Genomic DNA, 22,049 nt, shown 5'->3' with positions numbered 1-22,049 from the left:
TTAGCCAGGTGTGGTGGCAGGCGCCTGTAGTCCCAGCTACAGTCGGCGTGGTGGCAGAGCTACAGCCGGATGTGGTGCCAGGCGCCTCAGTCCAGGCTGAGACAGGAGAATGGCGTGAACCCGGGAGGCGGAGCTTGCACGGGACGAGATCCCGCCACTGCACTCCAGCCTGGGCGACAGAGTGAGACTCCGTCTCAAAAACAAAACAAACAAACAAAAAAAAACCAAAAAACAAAAATCACCATACTGCTTCTTAGGTATCAGTAGCAGGGGTTGGTGGGTCATGATAGATGATAGATCTCTATTTTATATTGCAATGGAATATATTAGCCGCCTGGCAAAAAGGGTTACATATGCAGTCTAGATTCAAGGATACCAAACTATACGAGGTTTGAAAACAATTTCACAACAATGGAATTCCATTCATCTATTTTTATTTTTTCTTTTAAAATCAAAACACATTCATTGACATAACATAGGAATTCTAGATAAGCAATTTTAAAAAGACTTCGCATTGTTAAAACCTTAGGACATTTTTCAAAAACCTCTTTTTTATAGAAATTGTGACTTTGTATTATTCTAGTAGTCTGATATATTTTCCCTTATACCTGGCACTGTGCAAGACTCAATGGTGAGCAAAGATGATTAAGTTTCTGCTCTCATATTCTACAAAATAATGTAAGTATCTTTCCATGTTGATACATATTCATTGTCATATAAATGCCTAAATCTATGGTTTACGTATTATTTAACCTTGTCCCATGCAGACATTTCATTTTTCTCTACCTTTTTCTATTATTCACAATAATTCTCCTGTGAAAATGAATCCTGAAAGCAAATGTCTCTTTCCTCCCACCCAATTCAATTTGACCTCCTACCTTCTCCTCTAACGTAGTGCCAGCTATTGATCTGATTATATCATGTGCACTACTGTAGAAGTGTGCACTATTGTAAGAAGTGCTTTGTATGCAAACCAAAATAATAGTGTAATTCAAAGTGTGTAGTGGTTTTTTCTGCCATCATATTCAGCCAGCAATTCTTTAAAAGACAATTCAGGTGGCACGCAGTGGCTCATGACTGTAATCCCATCACTTTGGGAGGCTGAGGCAGGCAGATCACTTGAGGTCAGAAGTTCGAGACCAGCTTGGCCAACCTCATCTCTGATAAAAATATGAAATTTAGCCATGCCTGGTGGTACAAGCCTGTAATTCTAGCTACTCAGGAGTCTGAGGCAACAGAATAACTTGAACCCAGGAGGTGGAGTGCACAATGAGCCAAGATCATGCCACTGTATTCCAGTCTGGACAAAAGAACAAGACTCCATCTGAAAATAAATTAATTAAATAAAAGCCAATTCAGGGAAAATCAACTTGCCAGATACTGAATTTATGGAATTTATGGAACTTAATGTTAGACACCTAGCACTTCCTCATTTCTGGACATTTTATATAAATGGATGAGCTTTCCCTTAAACATAGATTATTTTTCTTTAGCTTGAATGCTTATACTTTCTGAGAATTGATCATTTGACAAATTGACTTCAGATGTATCGTTTACCCTCCCCCAATGAAACATTGCTGAAAAAATGGCTTGTACTTGGAAGAGAGCAGGTGGTAATACTTACTTGTCCGAGGTCGTTCTACCATCCCTTTATCTAGCCTCACAAGGATTTATGTATATGAATCAGAGCAATAAGCTCACAGAGCTCATCTTCCTTTCTCACGGTATCAAGGTTTATCCTGATAGGTGGAAGAAGGAAATGATAAATATAACAACGTCTAATCTCATGTCCATGAATAAAGAGGGCTTCTTAAGTTTGATTTATAAATGATCATTAGACCTGGCATTTATAGCCTATATGATTTTTCAAAGAGATCAGTTTTGCCGGCAAGGCATGAATGCAATAAGCTGAGTCATCATCTCCAATATTTCACACAATTGCTGAATTCAAGGATAGGTACTAGAAATGGTCTTCAGAAACTTTCCTCTCATTCTGAAATACTTGGATCTGCAATCACAGCTGGACTTCTTATGGTTTCAAAGCCACACAGCTGCTTAAGAAACCCCATGGCTCTACCTTGATAAGTAGTGGTTCCTTGAAAGAGTGAAAAGCCAGAAATGAAATCCTAATTTCACATAATAGAAATGTAAATCAGAATCTCTTCTGTGCATTGCATTTGCATGGAAGTTGATGGTAAATTTTGTTCTTTCTCTATCATTTTATCCTTTTATCTATTCATTGTTGAGCACATGGAAGCTACAGGCAGCGTATGAGTGCAAATATTTACTAGGCTTGAGAATAACAGGAACAAAACACAATCTAAGGAAATAAATACATTGCACTATATAGAATTTAAAGTAAACACTACATAAAGTGGGCATAATTCATCCTTTGTTTTCTTACTAGATAAGAAAAATCATATAGCAAAGCATAATGTAAGATGCGGTAGTTACCATACATTAAATATAATGACTTAAACACATTTTCTCTGTAGGAAGTATTCCTATGATAATAGGGCAATATGAAAACTTGCCTGTGATAAAAATAAAATATGAATGCAAAAGATAGCTCAGTATCTATGACGCCCCAAATACAATATTATATTATGCAAATATACATTTATTCATAATATATACACACTGTGAAATCATATTAAGTAAATATCAATATGTAATTCCATGGAGTTTCCTATGATTATTTTCTAAAATATTAAACTTAACATTTAATAAGTTCAAAGTCTTTTGCCCCACTCTAGTGCCTCAGGTTTTGAATTTAAAAGCTCTTACATTTTATAATACCGACATGCAAATGAACACTAGCCTGGCCCTTAAAAAGCATTAATCAAGTATTGTTTATACTGTCTGAGCTTGTCTAGAATGTACAATGTTAACTCTTTTCTGAATGTATGTGAGATTATAGCAAAAGAAGTTTATGTTAACCAAATGCTCAAATAATATTCAGCCACCTTTAACATATGCTGTGTAGCAGATTCCACTGTTTGCCCACTTGGGATCTATTTGCTCCGTCTGCCTTGCTTAGAGTACCCTGCTTTGGTTTATGGAGGATGATAGATAATGATTAACATAACCCAACATAAGAATTCTGTTTCTTGCTTTGACATTCTCCTTTGCAACTAGCAGTGATCTTGGGATGCAGTTGAGGTTAGGCTCAGAAGAAAGTCTGTTGGAGGAAGTGGGGTGAATTTCCTGGTAAATTAGTACAGACATAGCTGCCCCCTTTTCCTTATTCTTGTGTGAACATGGCCATGCTCTCTGGATTTGTAGCAACATCTTGGAACTAGGAGACAAATGTGAGAAAGAATGCAAGCATGCTTACTATGGCAGAGTGGAAAGATAGAAAGAAAAATCCATTTCTAACCCACACTTCACTTCATTTACTTAAAAGATAAAACTCTCTAACTCATAAGGACTTTTTCTAATGCTTATTTTCCAAACTAAATTCTATGTCTTTAAATCTGCACAAAAGAGTTCCTTACTATAGCAGAAGTTTAAGTGGACAACTCTACCATGATTCAGGCTTTCATATCCAGATTTTATATATAAAAATGTATAGCTCTCTTAATACATATCAAGTCTGCATTTTATGAGGGCTGTTCATTTTAGCTTTGTCACTTTTTCTATTTCCTTGGCCCAGTTTCTTTTCTCTAGTATTCTCCCCCAAACAGGAGCTAAAAATATCCAAAATCTATAACCAAAGGACCTCAAAAATAGTACAGCAAGACAAAAGGAATCTAGTTTTCCGGATATTTTAGGGAGTCCATCATGCTCAATTCTTTGCTGCCACACTGGCAATGGGAATTGAGCTGATCTTCTCTTCCCTTGGGCAGCCTGCTCAGGAGGCTTTGTATAAGGCATGGGGGTGCTACTGCAAATGGCATGGCACATGCAGTAGACAGTAAGAATTGATGGCAAAGATAAATAAAACATCTGTTCATATCAGGTGTGCACCAGGTGAATATCAGCTCTGAATATAGATACAAATAAAATGTAATCTTGATTGCTATGGTTATAAACGTTTTATAAACAGATTATGTGTTTTTCTTAGCATTGAAAGGAGACTAGAGAGGAAAGAATTTGAAGCAGAAGCAAAGGAGTAGTAAAAAATATATAAATATAGGTTTCAGTTGCCACTTACAAAATATAACTAACTAATTTGACCCAAGGTAGAATTTAACATACTGAAATCAGCTTAAGGTTAGGAAAGACGAGAAAAAAAAGGTTAAAGATAGAGAAAGTGATGAAGTCACATGCTGCTAATATGTCAAGTAATTTGAGGGCCAAAAATTAATCATTCCATTTAATTACATGGAGTCATTGGTAATCCTCAGAAAAGCAGTTTCTATGGAGTGTTTGGGTGTGCAAGCCTGGTTGGAGAGGGTTCCAAAGTAAATAAATGGAGAAATAAGTTTATCCACATCATGAGCAAGCAATGAGCCAAATCTGGGGTGCAGGACATTCTACAGGACAGCTAGCCTGGCTCTTCAAACAAATGAATGACGTGGATAAAAAGGGGGTAGGGAGAAAGGTTGTTTTAGATTAAAGGATATCTAAGAGCCATAGCAACCAAATAAAAACTGTGGCACTTGTTTGTATCCTGATTAAAACAAACTAGAAAGTTGGAGAAGGTTAAATATGGACTGTTTATTAAATGGTATCAAGTAATTACTGTTAATTGTGTTCAGTATCCTAATATATGTGTGGCATATAAAGAAATGTCCTTTATGTTATTTTTGATGCATTCTGAAGAATTTGGGGGATGAAATTATGTGCTCTTTTGTATTAGTTTTGGAATTCAGGAATAAGAGAGGGGTCATGGGGAATAAAAAGGATAAAATATAAAGAGGTCAGGCTTCAGACAGATCTGTACTGAAATTTGGGGTCTGCTCATTGTTGCCTTTATAAGACATGGTACAGTAGGCATATAGTGATTGGAATATGAATAAGTGCATAGCAATAGGTATTTGTTAAATGAATGAATGAATGAACAGTGAATCAGTGACAGTGCATTATTGTAGCAGGATGAGCCACAGACAAAACTCCTCAGACACCAAGTTAAAGAAGGAAGGGGTTTATTCGGCCGGGGCATTGGCAAGACTCCTGTCTTAAGAGCCGAGCTCCCCGAGTGGGCAATTCCTGTCCCTCTTAAGAGCTCACAACTCTAAGCGGGTGCGGGTGAGAGGGTCGTGATTGATTGAGCAAGCATGGGGTACGTGACTCGGGTAATTAGATCGGAACAAAACAGGATAGGGATTTTCACAGTGCTATTCTGTACAATGTCTGTAATCTATAGATAACATAACCGATTAGGTCAGGGGTGGATCTTTAACTACCAGGCCCAGGGTATGGTGCCGGGCTGTCTGCTTGTGGATTTCATTTCTGCCTTTTAGTTTTTACTTTTTCTTTCTTTGGAGGCAGAAATTGGGCATAAGACAATATGAGGGGCGGTCTCCTCCCTTATTCTGATGAATTCCAATATTTTGTAAACAAAAAAGTTGAGAGGGACATGTACAACTAAAACTATTCTTCTATCGTAATGTAAATTGCACTCTACATAAAATATGAAACAAGAATGAGACTTGACTAACTCTGATAATCATCTATATACTAATCTCATCTATATCTTAATGAATGCTTAATCTTATGCATTCGTTGAACACCTGTTCTGGATAAGGCGCTGGGCTTGGCATTTGGAAAATATAGTGGAGGCATAGTCAAAGTCTCTGCCATTTAAAAATATGTAAACTATCTGGACTTGGGAAAGGAGGCATATGCTTGAATCCACGGCAGATAGAAATTAGTCAATAGACGTTTGAGTAACACAGTGAGAGGAAACAGAAAGGACTGCTTTTTCTGGATGGGTAAAGCAGGAAAGTCCTCATGATTTAAATAAAATTTGAAATTGGAGACTAAATGTCTTAGCAAGATCTGATTGTGGTGTTTTGTTTTTTCCTGGCAACAAGAGAGAGATTACACAAATCAAAAGTTTATTTATTTCTAGTCAATTGGCATTAAAACGCCTTTGGTCCTTACGCTTTGATCTTAAGTGATTTTTTTTTTCTTATGAACCAGCATTTATCTGACCATTGACTCACACACTCCCCAAAGATGACTGTAAGACTCACTTCCCTTTGTAAGGAGCTGCCACCTCACTCTCCAAAAATACATTAAGATGAATTAAAAAAATAAAGACCAAAGATGTTATAAATCATTATGCAAATAAATAGCTCCCACTCAAATGTGGGAAAGGGCAATGTAAATGCTGGTGGTGATGGCTCCAGAGATACTTGAGCTTTGCAAGGACAAGAAGGGACAAGAAGGGACAGTGCTGCTGCTGCTATGGTTGGCATTGGATTCACTTTTACCTGTGCATCATGTGCCCTACTGAGCTCTGTTTCTCACCCTTTTTATTTAGATGAGGGTGAACAATCTGGGTGGCGGGGGGGGGGCGGAATTTACTCTAGCTTGCTTAATCGTTAGCTTCTATTCCAGCAAAATGTTAGAGTAAAAATGGAAGGACAAGAAGAAAATAACACTTCAAAAGAGCATAACCGAGTTTATGTTGAAGGATACTTAGGCTGATATATGGCAGAGTTCTGAAAAATGAATAGATACGTCACTTCAGTACAAAAGGCAAAGCCTTTTATTTACCAATTCCCTTGTGTTTAGTTAGGAGTTCAAATGGTTTTGAAAGCACTCCTCCGTAAATTAAAATACTCTCCAGATGTTTTGGCACTGTAAATGGCCAGGCTAAAACTCACTTTTAATGAACTGTATTTTAATGTCAGTCCTTCTCCTGTCTTCTTAAATGACAAAGAACTCATCTGACTTTGTAATGAATGCTCAACTGTTCCATTACCAATTCTGCCATTTTATTGTGCCTCTGTATTTTCCTGCAAATTCATGGTGATTTTAGATGTGTTGAGGAGGAGAAAGGTTAGGAGATTTAGAAAGAAAATAAACCTAGAATCAGTGGGACATGAACTCTCTGCATAGAATACAAAAACCTGGTTGTGACAATTTCCTTACAGGAAACTGAAGGTTTGAAGGCCAGAGGAAACATAAATAAATACAGAGGATATTGAACAGAATAAATAACCTGAGACTACAAGCTCAGAATCCACGACTTTGAGTTGGCTGTAATTCCTGTGTCACATTCTTGATATTTAGAAGCAAAGGTTTAAAGAAAATTGTGTCCCAAGGTTTCACGGAACTCAGCTTCAGGATTATTTGGATCAATGTATTTGGAATTGCTTTTATTTTGTAAACTTACATATATATGACTTTTTTCTCTACTGTTCTGCCCATTGAATTATAAAACCACTGACATTATGACTAGGTGAAATGTTATATAATTTTCTTTCTATGTTTCTCTTTTCAGAAGTCCTGATGTATTCAATATTTGTATCATTTTGCCATATCAGATCTTTGAAAGGCTTTATGCTGTTTTGATATTTTGAGTTTTGATAGCAATACTTTTATATGTTGAGTAACATATATGTTCAATAGTAGCTTTTTACTTACATATGTAACAATCCTTATAACAACCTTGAAAGATGAGCTTGATTATCTCTTTGGACATATAAAACATAGAGCTGTGAGACATTTAATTGTCTAAGGTCACAGAACTAAGAAATGGAAGAGCTCAGAGATTTGAACCCTGTATTAGTCCATTTTCATGCTACTGATAAAGACAAACCTGAGACTGGGCAATTTAAAAAAGAAATAATTTTAATGAATTATAGTTCCACATGGCTGGGGAAGCCTCACAATCATGGCAGAAGGCAAGCAAGAGCAAGTCACATCTTACGTGGATGGCTGCAGGCAAAGAGAGAGAGATTGGGTGGGGAAACTCACCCTTATAATACCATCATATCTAGTGAGACTCATTTGATGTCATGAGAACAGCATGGGAAAGACCTGGCTTCATGATTCAATTAACTCCCACTGGGTTCTTCCCATGACACATGGGAATTGTGGGAGTTAGAATTCGAGATGAAATTTGAGTGGGGACACAGCCAAACCATATCAAACCCTGTTGAGACTTACTCCAAAATCCATGTACTTTTCCATCAGGAAAACTCACTTTGCTTTTTGGAAGTGAAATTCATGAACAACCTTATAAAGCAAGAATCAAGTGTCTCTTAATCAAGTGCCTCAGTTTGCCCAGGATTGAGCAGTTTCCTGAAACACAGAACTGTCAGTGCTAAAACTAGGAAAGCCATGGACAAACCATGAAGTTGGTAACTGATATGGTTTAGTTGTGTCCCCACCCAAATCTCATCTTGAATTCCTACTTGTTGTGGGAGGGACCCGGTGGGAGGTAATTGAATCATGGGGGCAAGTCTTTCCTGTGCTGTTCTCATGGTACTGAATAAGTCTCATGAGATCTGATGGTTGTAAAAAGAGGAGTTTCCCTGCACAAGTTCTCTCTTTCCCCGCTGCCATTCATGTAAAATGTGACTTGCTCCTCCTTGCCTTCTGTCATGATTGTGAGGCTTCCCCAGCCACGTAGAACTGTAAGTCCAAATAAAACTCTTTCTTTTGTAAATTGCCCAGTCTCGGGTATGTCTTCATCAGCAGCATGAAAACTGACTGATACAGTAACTTACATGCCAGGAAGAGCTCCTGTCAAATAATGAAACAAAACATTGAAAAAAGTTATTGGTGGAATGGATGCATAAGTAGAGTATATTTTATCATATGTTTTCTTCTAGACAATAAAAAGTGACTTGGAATCTTAGAAGCATCAATGTGTAGACTAAATACTGATTAGGTACAAATCTAGAAATATACAAATTTAAAAGTGAAATTATAAAGAGTAATATGACTCAGCAGAGTTTTTCTGTTACGTATGGATTCTAAGGCCTGTGATAAATGTCACAGAAGTAATTCATCATATTAATTTGACTATTATAATCACCAAGTAAATAAATTCAAATAAAAATGACTTTATTGAATCATATTATTTTTGCAGTTCCACCATAGAGGAGATATTTAGGTTAATAAATGTATAGAAGTTGAAGTAAGGGAGAAATACATATGCTTGTATATAAAACTCTTTATGATATGTTAAGTATTTAATGAACTTGACATATTTTCTCATGAACATACTTTTCAATCTTGTTCCTTGAAACTCACTGTTAACATAGATAAAGCTGCCGCTCTGTTTATAGTCATAAACTACTCAAGAATATTATGTTGAAAGATCCTATCTTTAAGACTTTTTTATTTCTTTCATTAATTCTATTATTTAATTTGAATTTATGAATATCAAAAGAAGGTTTTGAAAACGGATTGTGGAAAAGCTTCAAATCAATGAGCTCTTTGAAATGCACTTGGTTTTACTGTATTGCTACTTCATTTGCTTCCTGCATTATACCACTATTTTGTTAAATTTTGCATTTGAAATGTAATTGCCTATTCAGTAATTCCTAGCATTAGTCAGATTTCTTGGATGACATAAATATTGATTTACTTTTAGTTTGACTGATAAAAAGAATAACTATCACTGAAGCATGCAAAAAAAAAAAAAAAAGGAAGCCCTCTGTTGAGAAGTCTATTCAAAATGCTTTCATTTGAGCAATTTGTGTTTATAATTTTTTAATATGCCAATTTTATCACAAAAGACAAGTAAACTCGAATAGCTTGAGTAAAATTGGAAAGGTTGCTTCTGTGGATGTTTGACTGTCATTTGTAGCAGCACCATCGGTAGGACAGCCATCAGTATCACCACTAACGGGGCATAATAAAAGCCATTTGGAGCCTTTTGTATTTGATAACAATACCTATGAAAAAGAATAAGACAAAAGAAATAGGTAAAGTATACTCTGTTGTAAATGGGGATTTATTTTAATATTCTAGTGTATTCATTTCATGAGTAAGGCTGCAAGATGCCTGGTCAATAACCACCAGGTTGGAACAGTGTGGGAACACATTTCTGGAGGGATTCTCTGATCCTATGTTGTAGTCGAATAACATTTCTTTCACACTGGAGAAAACACAGAAAGAAAAGTGTGAGGAGACGATTTTCTTCAGTCCATTTAGTTCCTGAGTGTAAACCAGGGTTTCTCAATTTTGGCACTAGTGGCATTTTGAGCTGGATAAATCTTTGTTGTAGGACTGTCCTGCACACTCTAGGATGCTAAGTGGCATCCCTGGCCTCTACTCATTAAATGCCAGTAGTATCTCCCCAGCTGTGACAATCAAAAATGTCATCAGACATTGCCAAGATGTTCTTGGGGGTCAAAAATTCCCCAGTTGAGAGCAATTGGTATAAACTACAGTATGTTCTCCTTCAAGTATATCACGTTTTAAAATCAGGTTATTTATCCAAATAACTTGTAGCTGTAGAAGAGCGGGTTTAGCTTCTCCAAGTGGGAAGATGGATATGTAGGAAAGAACTAATAAGAAACTTATGGAAAGGTTAGGGCAAAAACTTTGTCCTTTAACTCTGAGAATGGTAGAAGGTGTGTCACCATTTTACATGACCTCTGCCTCTGTTACCATCTACTGTACTTTATTTGCACATATTTAGCCAACAGCTAAGGACTTCGTGAACTTGACTCACTGAAGGGGTCAGACTGCCATGTTCCTGAATTGTTCTTAAACAAATTCTCCATTGCATTAGGCACGAATAAGCTTTTCTTTAATGTCAGGCATGCTTATCATCTTATTCTTCCTCATTTTCTTCTAGAATGTGTGTGGGCACTGAAAAGGCAGTTTTGCCCTATGGATTCAGTTCGTGTAATACACCTTCTATGTACTGGATGCAACACATTTTTTTACATAGTTTTTGGTTTCTTGCTTTTTTTTTTTTTTTTTTTTTAAAGGTGAAAGTACATTTGCAGTGTTTATGTCAACTGATGTACAAAATTATTTTAAAAATTAACTTTACAGTAATGTTTATGGCAATGGTTCCCAAATTGTGGTCCCCTGATCAATAACATCAGCCTCACCTGGGAACTTGTTTGAAATGCAAATTGCCACACCCTATACCAGACCTACTGAGTCAGAAACTCTGGGATGGGGTCAAGCAATCATCTGTGCTTTAGCAAACCCTCTAGACAATTCTAACAGTCACTAGACTTTGAGGTGCATTTGTGTGCAGCTTTCATTTTGAGGGATGTTGCAGTTTACCTGCAAACTGGAATGTGAGCACCAAATGCCCTTGAATATTTTTCCTTTAGCTATTCATGTGATAGCAGATTTCTATAAGTCAGAGAGCTTTAGAAAATTAACTAAAGGCAAAGCACAACATGTATATTAATATCATCTCCCAAACTCATATTCACTTCATTTTTTCTCTTTGTCTTCTTCCTCTGCTTCTGAGAGGCCATAAAACATGTTCTCTTAGCCCTGTAAATTGGCAGTAATTGACAGCCGGCTTGGGAGTTGGGCTATAACTCCAAGTTTGAAGGAACCAGGGACATGAACCCCTGCTTCACCTCTTAAGATGGATGTTAGGTCAGGAGCAAGGAGCAGTGGGGTAAAGGTTTCCCTGGAAGCGTGGACTCAAGGCTATTGCCTGCAGCCTTTGCTTTCAGTACACTGAGTTCAATATAAGGGCTGCCAAATGAAAATACCTCTCACCAGCATTATGGTCATTTTTCTTTTTAACCTACACCTGAATGACCCAGGAAGTGTTACATCCAATAACAAATGTATCCGTGCTAGCTGACAAACGCCACATATTCCCATCACCCTACAGGAAACAGTGCAAGAGATTCTAAGCCAAGCTAGTGCTCCATTTAGCAAATGGCAAATAATAACATCATCTTGACAATTACAAGCTGTTCCATGCTACTGACATGTCAGCAGTAGTAATTGAATAGATAAAACTTCTAATGCTATCAGGTATCAATCTGTGCTTCATCCTGTCAACAAATGCTTCATGAGCATCTATTATATCCAGATATAGTGTACATAAAATTAAATATCATAGTCCTTGGCATCAAGATACTCACAGTCCCATCAAGGAAACCATAAACCAATAATTATTTAAGAGCTAAATGCCATGATCAAACACATGCTAACAGCTAAAATCAACTTACATCCGGATTTTTTAAGATACTATGATTTTTCACGATTTATCCTTATGACCTCTTGCTTAATGTTACATTTCTCAAGTCATGTATATTTTCTGATTTTTGGCTCAGAGAATAGGCAAAAGGGTCTATGGACTTAATTTTCAGTCTAGTTTTTCTGCTGATTTCTATATATTCTTTTCATATTATACTGCTTACTGTTTCTGAAATATATGAAGGAATTCAGACATTTTTCTGGAGGCAACAGAGTCATTGTATTTACAAGTCTAGGAGTAACCCAAGCATTTGCATGTTTTAGGGCATCTGGCAGGTTTTGCAGTAGCGGCTGGTGGTGAGAAACTCCTTAGGAGAGAGCAGTAGATACCATAGCCTAGAATTTAGGCAGCAACTCAAATGGAGGCCAGAGAAAAGTAAAATTAAAACGAAGAGTGTGAATCATGTCTTCACATAGAAAACTGTCAAAGCTGCCTTTAGTAAGGGTGATATTTAAAACAATAGAACTGGTTCACTGCAGAAATATTTTCATTTAGATCCTGAAAGAAATTAATAGTAAATTAGAGAGCAATATCAGTAAGGTTTTTAAAAGATAGATAACTAGTAAAAAGGAATCTTTCTGTAAATAGATGGTCATCTATTAAAATGGTCCTCCCACAATATTTTATTTACCAACCTATTCTGCTAGACTCTCGGCTTGAAAAATATAGATGCTCATAAAAAATAAAGCAGAGAAATGAACTTCCTACCCTGGGGAGTGATAGCCAGTAAGTGAGAAAGTTTATTTTTGTGGACCACTCTTACCACCACCATCACCACTGCCAAAAGGTGCACCTTTTCTAGTCTTTACTTCCTCAATTTATAGCGACTTCATTGACCTCACTGTTCAATTCAGAAACCTGGAGATCTGTCTTCACTTCTCTGTCTTACTCTTCATTTAAGACTAAATCCTCTGTACTCTATCACTAAACTGGCACTCCAGTGACATCATCTGAGTCGAAGATAAGACTACTTCTCCCTTGAATATGTTGTATCCTGCTAATTACTTTTCTCATCTCCACTTTTGCCTTCATCATCCATTCTTTACATAAAAGAGCAGTCTTTAAAAAGAGTAAACGAGAATTCTTTTAAAAACACTTTAGTGGCTTCCCATTGCTCTTAAAATGAAACTTAAACAATGGCATATAAGGTAACCATTACTAATACACCCAGATTACAGGTGAGGGAACTAAAGCTTTTAACACTTAATTTTATCAAAAACATATGATTGGCAAATGGCTGAGCCCAGCAAATCTAAATCTAAATAAGTAATCTGCTGCACAATTGCTGCCCCTTGGAGAGCTGGGTTTTTGGTCTTACTGGATAGACATGACAAGATACATAAAGCTAATTATATAACAATCATGCCAAGAGCTGTCAGCTATAAATATTAATAATGATAATCATAATTTCAACAACTAAAATTTTCCAGACATACATGTTGAAGACCTATAAACTCAAGGCTTTGTGCAATGCCATTTTTAATTCTCACAGCAAAACTCATTTACTCTGAATACTAATGTAGGATTTTGAACACAAATGGGTAGCATATGGAATTAAATATCCTGTAATCAATGTATCCTACCATTTACTTGCTATGTGATTTTGAAAGAGAATTAATTCTAAGCCTCAGTTTCCTCACTCTCTAAAATGGACTTAATAATAATGTTTATTGGCCAGGCGCGGTGGCTAATGCCTGTAATCCCAGCACTTTGGGAGGCCGAGGCGGGCAGATCATGAGGTCAAGAGATTGAAACCATCCTGACGAACATGGTGAAACCTTGTCTCTAGTAAAAATAAAAAAATTAGCTGAGCATGATGATGCGTACCTATAGTCCCCGCTACTTGGGAGGCTGAGGCAGGAGAATCACTTAAACCTGGGAGGCAGAGATTGCAGTGAGCCGAGATCACACCACTGCACTCCAGCCTGGCAACAGTGAGACTCTGTCTCAAAAAATAAATAAAAAATAATATAAAATATAAATAATATAATATAATAATATAAATAACAGAAATAATATAAAAAATAATTTTAAAATAATGTTTATTTTATATAATTGCCTTGAACACAGAAAAGGAGATTTTATTATGAAACATCTGCAGCTAAAATAGTGACAATATCATTAGAGGTATGTTTACATATGTGTATGTGTTTAGATGTATTTACTAAAGTGTCTTAAGTAAATTTAAGTCATTGGTAATTTTAACAATGCTTTTAAAATAAGTAGATGTATGTTGACACACTGAGGCCATGTTGAGGAAGTAGAATATAATCATGGTGGTCAAATAACAAATATTTTTCTTTCCTTTAATACTAGCAATTTTATACAAGTATTTCATTAAAGCAATTTAACTGAATGCAATTTAATTATAGTCCATTTGTATCCAGAATTTAATCAGAGAAGCAAAACCATTAGGAGATCAATAGACAGATCTATACAATTGTTACATGGATCTTACCTTATGCAATTGTGGGAGTTAGTTAAGTAGGTTCTGCAAGGTTCTTGTCTTTGCTTGGATGCTGGAGCTTGAAGTCCACAAGGAAGGTAGTTGGAAAGGGAAGATGATTGTAAAGTGGGGAAAATTTAAAAAAATCTAGAATTCACGTGTACAAGCTGGAGCCACAGAACGATAAACTGAAATGCATGCCATTTCTTGTTGCCTCTGACCTGGATGGTATGGGGGTCCATCAGAAGATGATTCTCCTCACCGTGGAGTTAAACACGAACACCTGGCCCCAGAGTCAGACAAGCTGAAGAAATATCCAAGGGAAGGTGCGCTAGTTGTAGGTCCACCTTATGCCTCACACCAATAATTTAACCAGACTGACAAAAATATGTGCAAGATATAAAATAGTTGTTGCTTTACTTCCACCCACTAAATCGCCTGCAAGAATCTCTCTTGGCCCACCCTAAGTGGAGATATACAGGGAAGGTTATTCTGGGAAATGTAGCCCAGTACAGCCAAGCTGACACAGCTTGCAGAGCCAGCACAATCCACTCCTTATCAATTTGGCACTCATAAACATCTTAAATCATACTTAGTCTACAAAAAAGTTCATTGCAAAGTCAAACTTCCACCTAACATGATGTATCTCTTCTAAGTACATCTGAAAACAGGCTTCTTTTTTCCTTTTAGTAGAACACAACGTCATGGTTTTTTTTTTTTTTGGCTTTGGATGATATTTATTATTCTCCTAATTCAAGCTTCAAGTTGGATATCTTGTAATTTCAAGACTATGATATAAATTTTATTACTATTAATATATCTTATATTTGATAAGATGAGAAAGGAAGACAAGGGAGATACTTGGTTAACACAAACGTAGTCATATCAAAATAAGAAATAAGTACTCACACTATTCTAGTACTGTTCCTATAATTGGTCATGTGGCCGTAACTGGCGTTTATGGCTACCTTCTTCCCCTACTCATTTCGTATTTTCTTTGCACTCAGCTAGTCTCTCAACTGGTCAATGAGGTGCAGAGACACAATTCTCACTTTCTGAAGTATCTGGGCCCTTAGTGAAACATCCTGAATTGGGCTGCTATACTTTTCCACCTGCTTTAATCACAGGACTTGGGAATACTAACAAACATTCTAGAAGATCTCCTGCATCACAGAAATGCTCCTCTTACTCTGTCTGTGTAGTGGCTTTCTCCTGGCTGGTTAGGATCTATAACTCTCTTCTTTGCCTGTTGATTCAGAGGCATGAGGAGCCCAAAGTGGCCAGGTGGCAGTCTCAATTTCCTGTTCAATGGAATCAGTGTCATGTCTCCTGGGAGAAGCATTCTTCTTTTGGAACCCAGATGTCTAGACCAGCAGAAACTGAAGTGGTAAGGATGGAAGACAAAAATCTAGTTATTGGATTGCTAGGGATAATGTTGAGAGGAGCCATTCTTATTTCTACCCCTTGGTTCCTAGATATGTAAATCCTAGTTGTTAGAGAAACAACATCATATACCATATGCTGATTTAATGCACATATTTTATCCTGGAGGACATTTTTCTAGGCCTGCATTATGTTGCCACCCAGATGCTGTCATGAATAAGACTTCAAAGGGTCATTTCATCAGTCCATCAAGCTAGCTGCTTCAGCGCAATAGAGAATATGATTAGACCAGTAAATTCCGTGAGTTTGGGTGTATTGCTGCACTTTATTTGCTGTGAAATGAGTTTCTTGGTCAGGAATGATGCTATGTGGAATACGGCGAATAAGATATCCTGTAAATCTGTGGACAGTTTGAAGATGCACTGCTAGTAAGAAGGCAAATCTATATCCAGATTAATAGCTCAACCAGTGAAAACAAAGTGCTGTGCCTACAATGACAGAAGTGGCCCAATATAATCAACCTGGCAACAGGTAGCTGGCTGATCCTTCAGGAAATGGGGCCATGTTGCAGGAATGGTATTTGTTTCTGATTTTGGCAAAAGGGGCATTCAGCAGTGGCTGTAGCTATATTGGCCTGGGTGAGAGAAAACTCATGTTGGTGATGCCGTAGATAACCTTGATTCCTGCCATGATGGCCACTTTATTTATGAGCCCATTATATAATAACTGGAGTGGCTGGGAAGCCAGTAATGGACACAAAGTTAAGGAGATTTAGAAGAAGCTGGAAGCTACAAGCATCGGCTGTAGCCCAGTGAGAATTTACATTGAAACCTGTGTATGTTCTCACTGACTCTGAAATTTTTGGCATGGGTGATCTAAAGTAGTTGAAGTTTTTCCTCATGAAGTTAAACACACACACTTGGCCCAAGAATCCAAAAAAGTAAAGGACAATTTTTAAAAATATAGAGTAGTCTCAGGCCCAGCTGTAGCCTCATGCCAATGAGGTCAGTTGAAAGATCAGCAGCAACATATGTGAGTGACAGAAGAATGTCTTTGTGGTCCACCCAAAACAGAAACATACAAGAAAGGGAATTCCAGAAAATGAAGTACAGACTAGCCAAGTTAAACGTTACAAAGCCACTTTGAAATGGTAAGAAATGTTAGGTCCCTAGATGGTTGAAGTTACTATATATTTTTGGTTTGGAGAACTTTATTATAGACAGAGAAGGAAGAGTTCAGAATTGGAAATCTGGAGATTGGGAGTTTCTGTCATAGTTCAGTCATTACCTAAACACATAATCTTTGTTAGGCCTTTATCCTCACCCAGCCTTCATTTCTTTAGTTGTAAAACGAAGTGGATACACTGGATTATATTTGAAGGGCTTCCCTGTGTAGTAGGTAAAATAATTGATTGTCAGGATGCTGAGAAACCAATTCTGGTTATACCCTCTTCTGATCCTTGTGCAAGAGCTTGGGCTTTTTGTGCCTCAGTTTCCTCTTCAGTAAATAGCAATAGTATGACAGAACTCATAGCAATGTTGTAAGAATTAAATGAGTTAAAATACTTAAAGCTCTTAAAATCATGAGGAGTATGTGGTCAACACAGATTGAATGGTAGCTAGTGCAGTAGCCATAAATTGCCTGTGAATTTCATAATTTCTTGTCTCTTATAGAGGTCTAAAAACCATATGCAGTGTCTCAAAGTCAGTGCTTTGACTTGGGAATTAGAAGGAAATTACCACAGATCTTGGTAAATTTGTTTTGTCATTGGTAAATTATATGATTTTTCTCTCTTATCTGATACTGATGCTATTAATAAGGATGCATTGAATATCCATAATGAGGTGGACATGGTACAAATATGCAAATAAAGCAATTATTTAGTGGCCTTAACCAAGAGAGAGTGTAACAGGGTATGGAAGGTTATTAATGGTGTAAAGAATGCTGACAAAGGAGCTTTTTCTCTTTAATAACAATGCCCAAAGAAGTGGGTTTCAAGTAATTTAAATAAATAATTCTGATATGTATTTGGAGAACTACCAAAAATGATCTTTTATAGACATAAAATCTGATCCTAATCGAATCTTTGCTTTCTTTTTACACACTTACCATTCTCTCCCCTTGTTTCAGTAACTCTAAGTACCATGTAAGGGCATGATGTGAAACCTGCTTACCCACCCTTCCCAAATAGCTTCCTACTGCTCTTGCTCTTGTGAGCTCATTTTCTGCCTTCACTCATGTTCTGACTGAGAGTGTATGAGGAAGACCTGGTTAAAACAGAATCATTATGTATAAGAAGAAAGAATCATTAGATTTAAAGAAGGAAGCAGATAACAGAAGAGGATTTATTGCCTCACATAACTGAGAAACTCAGTGGGCATTGTGGCTTCTGACATGAGTGCTTTTGGAATTTCAAACAATGCATCAGATTCTGTCTCTGTCTGCTCCTCCTCCCCTTCCTCACCCGTTCATCACCATCCATCAGCTTTGATATATTTATTATACATTAGCAGTTTTTTCTGTGTGCCAGGAATAGTGGCTTCTAGCAGCTCCAGAGTTTGATTCTTAAAGCTGGTTGGCCCAGAAAAATAGAGTTATTGTGTCTCCCTCAATGTCCCTATACTCGAATACAGTCTGCTTTGGTTACATGCCCATGTGTGTCTATCTGCTTGGGCTGCCGTAACTGAATGTCTCAGTCTGGGTGCCTTCAACAACAGAAATTTATTTTCTCACAGTTCTGGAGGCTCAAAGTCCACGATTATGGTGCCAGCATAATTGGTTTCTGGCGAGATCTTTGTTCCTGGCTTGCAGACAGCCACCTTCTTATGGCCTCAAGTCCCTAGTCTAATTCTATTTCTTGATCTGCATTTGTTTACAAACACTTTTTTTCTTAGTCACATACTTATATTTTGTTTTCTACATCTGTGCCTGTGTTTTCTGTAGCTGTGTTTTACCTTACAATAAAAAGGTAACACCATGGCTAAGTCATAGGATAGGAAGTTTCTAATTTAAAACCATACATACCAATTCTCTTTACAGTAACCAAAGATAGCCAAATTGCCAAGGCTGAGGTTAATGTTGTGGGGAACTGTAATAATCTTACAAGAAAGGCAAAGAATAAATGGGAACAAAAATGGACCTATTACAAATAGAATGACAAAAAACTAACAACACGAGGTGGTTACCCAAACTAAAAGAGTAGTACCAGGACTGCTGAGAAGTAGCTGGCCTCTAGATATATTAATAGGCATTCCCAGGAGAACCTGATGATTAATTCCATATGAGTGGTGGAAGAAAAGTTTATACATTTCCAAATTGAACCACAAGGTCAATAGTGATATCCTTCAAAGAAAGGGAACAACTGAGGATATAAAAATAAGATATAAAAAAGTTGGGAAGGGAAGAAGATTATGAGTTCAAGTTAGGCAAATTGTCTCTAAGGCACCAGTGATATATGCAAGAGAAATACCAAAGCAATTTATATAATTAGAGTTGATAATTCAAGGGAGGAATCTCAGCTATAAATAAATATTTGGAAGATGTCAGCATGTAGAGCACTATTGATTCATTCCCTGGAAAATATGTAGGGTGAGGTGGAAGAAGCATAATAGATTTTCTAAGGATAAGCAACATTTAAGGACTGGGCAAAGAAGTAAGAGATCCTCTCCCCCCAAAAGCAGGGATTCTGAGATGAAGAAATTTCATGATATAAGAAAAATCAGAAAAGTTAATTTTGAGGGGCAGAGAAGGAAAATAAACATAGCTTAATATTCAGATAAATCAATTACATAAATCCTAATATGTTTTGGCTGAAAAAGGTTTGCCATTGTCATATCCATGTTTTGATAGAGAAAACAGGCAAAGGTCACTGATGTGGAGGAAATGGTGAAATAAAAGTCTGGGTGTTGGCTGGACCTTCTGCATGGATGTTGAAGTCAGCCAGGATGATTGCAGAACATTAGGAAGAGAAGTCTCTCAGCCAAGACCAGAATAATTCGTGCATGGGAGGAGATAGAATAAGTTAGAAGAAATTATCCCTAGTTGCCTGGCTTCCTCCTACTTCTGCTAACAGCTCTCAACCCTAAGTGTTACTTTTTAAGGAAATCTCCCCTCAACCCCACAACACTAAGTTGGGCATCCCCTGAAAGTCCCTGTGGTGTCACGTAATTACCCCATTATATCCTTTAACAACTCTGCAATAAAATGGAACAGTTGGCTTTCTCTCCATGAGTCTATTCGCTCCTTTAGCTAACTTCAAGACTATGCCTGTTATTTCTCATCTGTTTAGCACTGTACTTGGCACATAAAAGTCTTTTCAAAAATGTTTGTTGATAGAATGAATAAATGGAAAGATAAATAAACAGGAGGTGTGTGGAGGGGCAGGTGATCCAGAAAGCAGTGGGGTTTACTCAAAGATAGAGGAGTGCTGAGGGAGAACAGACTGCAGCTTTTGGCCCCCCTGTAAGAAGTTCAACAATGCCAGGTTTGCTGGTGCTGCCAGAAATACCGTAGCCTAAAATTGTGAAGTTCAATTATTTCTGTGCACAAAAAAAATCTAGTAAAACTCAAGCTCCAAAAAAAAAAAAAAAAAAAAAAAAAAGGAATATCATTGGAAAATTCAAGAGAACACATTTTTTTTTTTTAGGAAGTATAACATGTTAAACTCATCAACTTTTACTATTCAAAGTTTTGTGAGTAAAACAAGCTATCAAAAATTAAATAAGAATTATTCTTAGTCTCATTATTTGACATGTTAAGGAAAGGGTATGGATTAAGAAAAGATGGAAGATAGTAGAGAAGGGCCAGATAATAAAGGAAGATAAAGAATTAGGAAAAAATAAAAGAATATTGTCTAGTTAGTGAGATCAAACTAGGTATGACAATATTTACTGACCTTCTATTCTGTACTACACACTGTATTCTGTATTTTCACTGAAAATAAGGTTTCTCTGTTTTTAGATTAATCCTGCAAAGTAGGCATTATTATGCATGAGAAAAAGATTTAGAGAATTTATAATTTGTTCAAACAGATAAATGCTGCAATTGGGATTCAGATCTAGCAGGCCCTACCCCAGTTTTCACTACATGGGTGTTTCATTGAGGTTTCATCCCTCAAGAATTTGAAAAGAAAGGCAATGTCTGAAAACTGTATGAAGAGAGATTCTGTGTGTGTGTGTGGTTGTGCACATGTACGTGTATGTATGTGTATGTATGTTTATACATCTATATGTATCTGTGTATTTGTGTATCATCTATCTAAGAGAGATAGAGGTGGATTATTTTTGGTCAGCAAAAAACTCTGTAGATGAGCAGGCTCCAGGATTATTGCAAATAATGCCTGTGCCATGTTAACAGCACCATTTTCAGAATTGTCTCTGGATAGAATACATCATAAGCAGTGGGATTGTACTTTAACTGCTAGTATGAAATTTTTTAAAGGACATAATATAATTTGAGAATATAATCTCATTATGGGGCAATATTTCAGCCTCATATTTATGGAACAAATATATAAGATTTATTTCTTCTTTTAACTCTACATATGTTAGGTGGTAATATTTTGAGGCCAATGAATTACACTTTAAAAAAAAATAGCAGACTTTAAGATCAGTAGAAATTCCAAATTTAGATTTAAATGTATTTTAAATAAAAGAATCTTTTTTAGAATGTGTAACTTTTTGGTGTACAAGATATGTTGTTATGTTTGCTGCAACTTGGTTAAGAAATAAAGATAGCTATAAATCAAGGTAAAATGAAATATATGACCAAGCAGAATTTTAATTATCTTATATACTATTTTTATTCTCTCTTGTTTTAGTTTTACATTTGCTAGAGCATTTTTATTATTTACACTGACATTTTTGAATACAAATTGAACTACTGAGGAGTTCTGGAGGTTCATCGTGTCTTGGGGTCTTTTACTGTGTGGAGACTTCCCTTTTGACACTTAAAGAGAGGAGAGTTGACTCACTAATAGGATCACCAGTTCTGGTTTTCCAACGTAGTTTTGGAGGTCGCAAGGTTACAAAATTCGATTTCCTTGATGTCAGTCTCAGTCCATCAGTGCCCACATGGACTCACTCCTTGTTTTGACCTTTTTGTTTTCTTTTCTGGGAAGGA

General features: G+C 36.7%; 1 long non-coding RNA gene across 1 annotated transcript; it reads right to left on the bottom strand.

The window, feature by feature from the left end:
- Positions 1-12,347: 12,347 nt before the first annotated feature.
- Positions 12,348-17,560, bottom strand: LOC140709907 (uncharacterized). Its single transcript, XR_012090688.1, has 5 exons — positions 17,217-17,560; positions 15,736-15,925; positions 14,768-14,850; positions 14,559-14,625; positions 12,348-12,598 (listed from the first exon to the last, which is right to left on the bottom strand). It is a non-coding gene; the product is annotated as an uncharacterized lncRNA (long non-coding RNA).
- Between the last annotated feature and the right edge of the window lie 4,489 nt (positions 17,561-22,049).

Source organism: Chlorocebus sabaeus, chromosome 23 (assembly GCF_047675955.1).
Source record: "Chlorocebus sabaeus isolate Y175 chromosome 23, mChlSab1.0.hap1, whole genome shotgun sequence".
Classification (NCBI taxonomy): Eukaryota; Metazoa; Chordata; class Mammalia; order Primates; family Cercopithecidae; genus Chlorocebus; species Chlorocebus sabaeus.
This window is presented reverse-complemented; position numbering and strand designations above follow the sequence as displayed.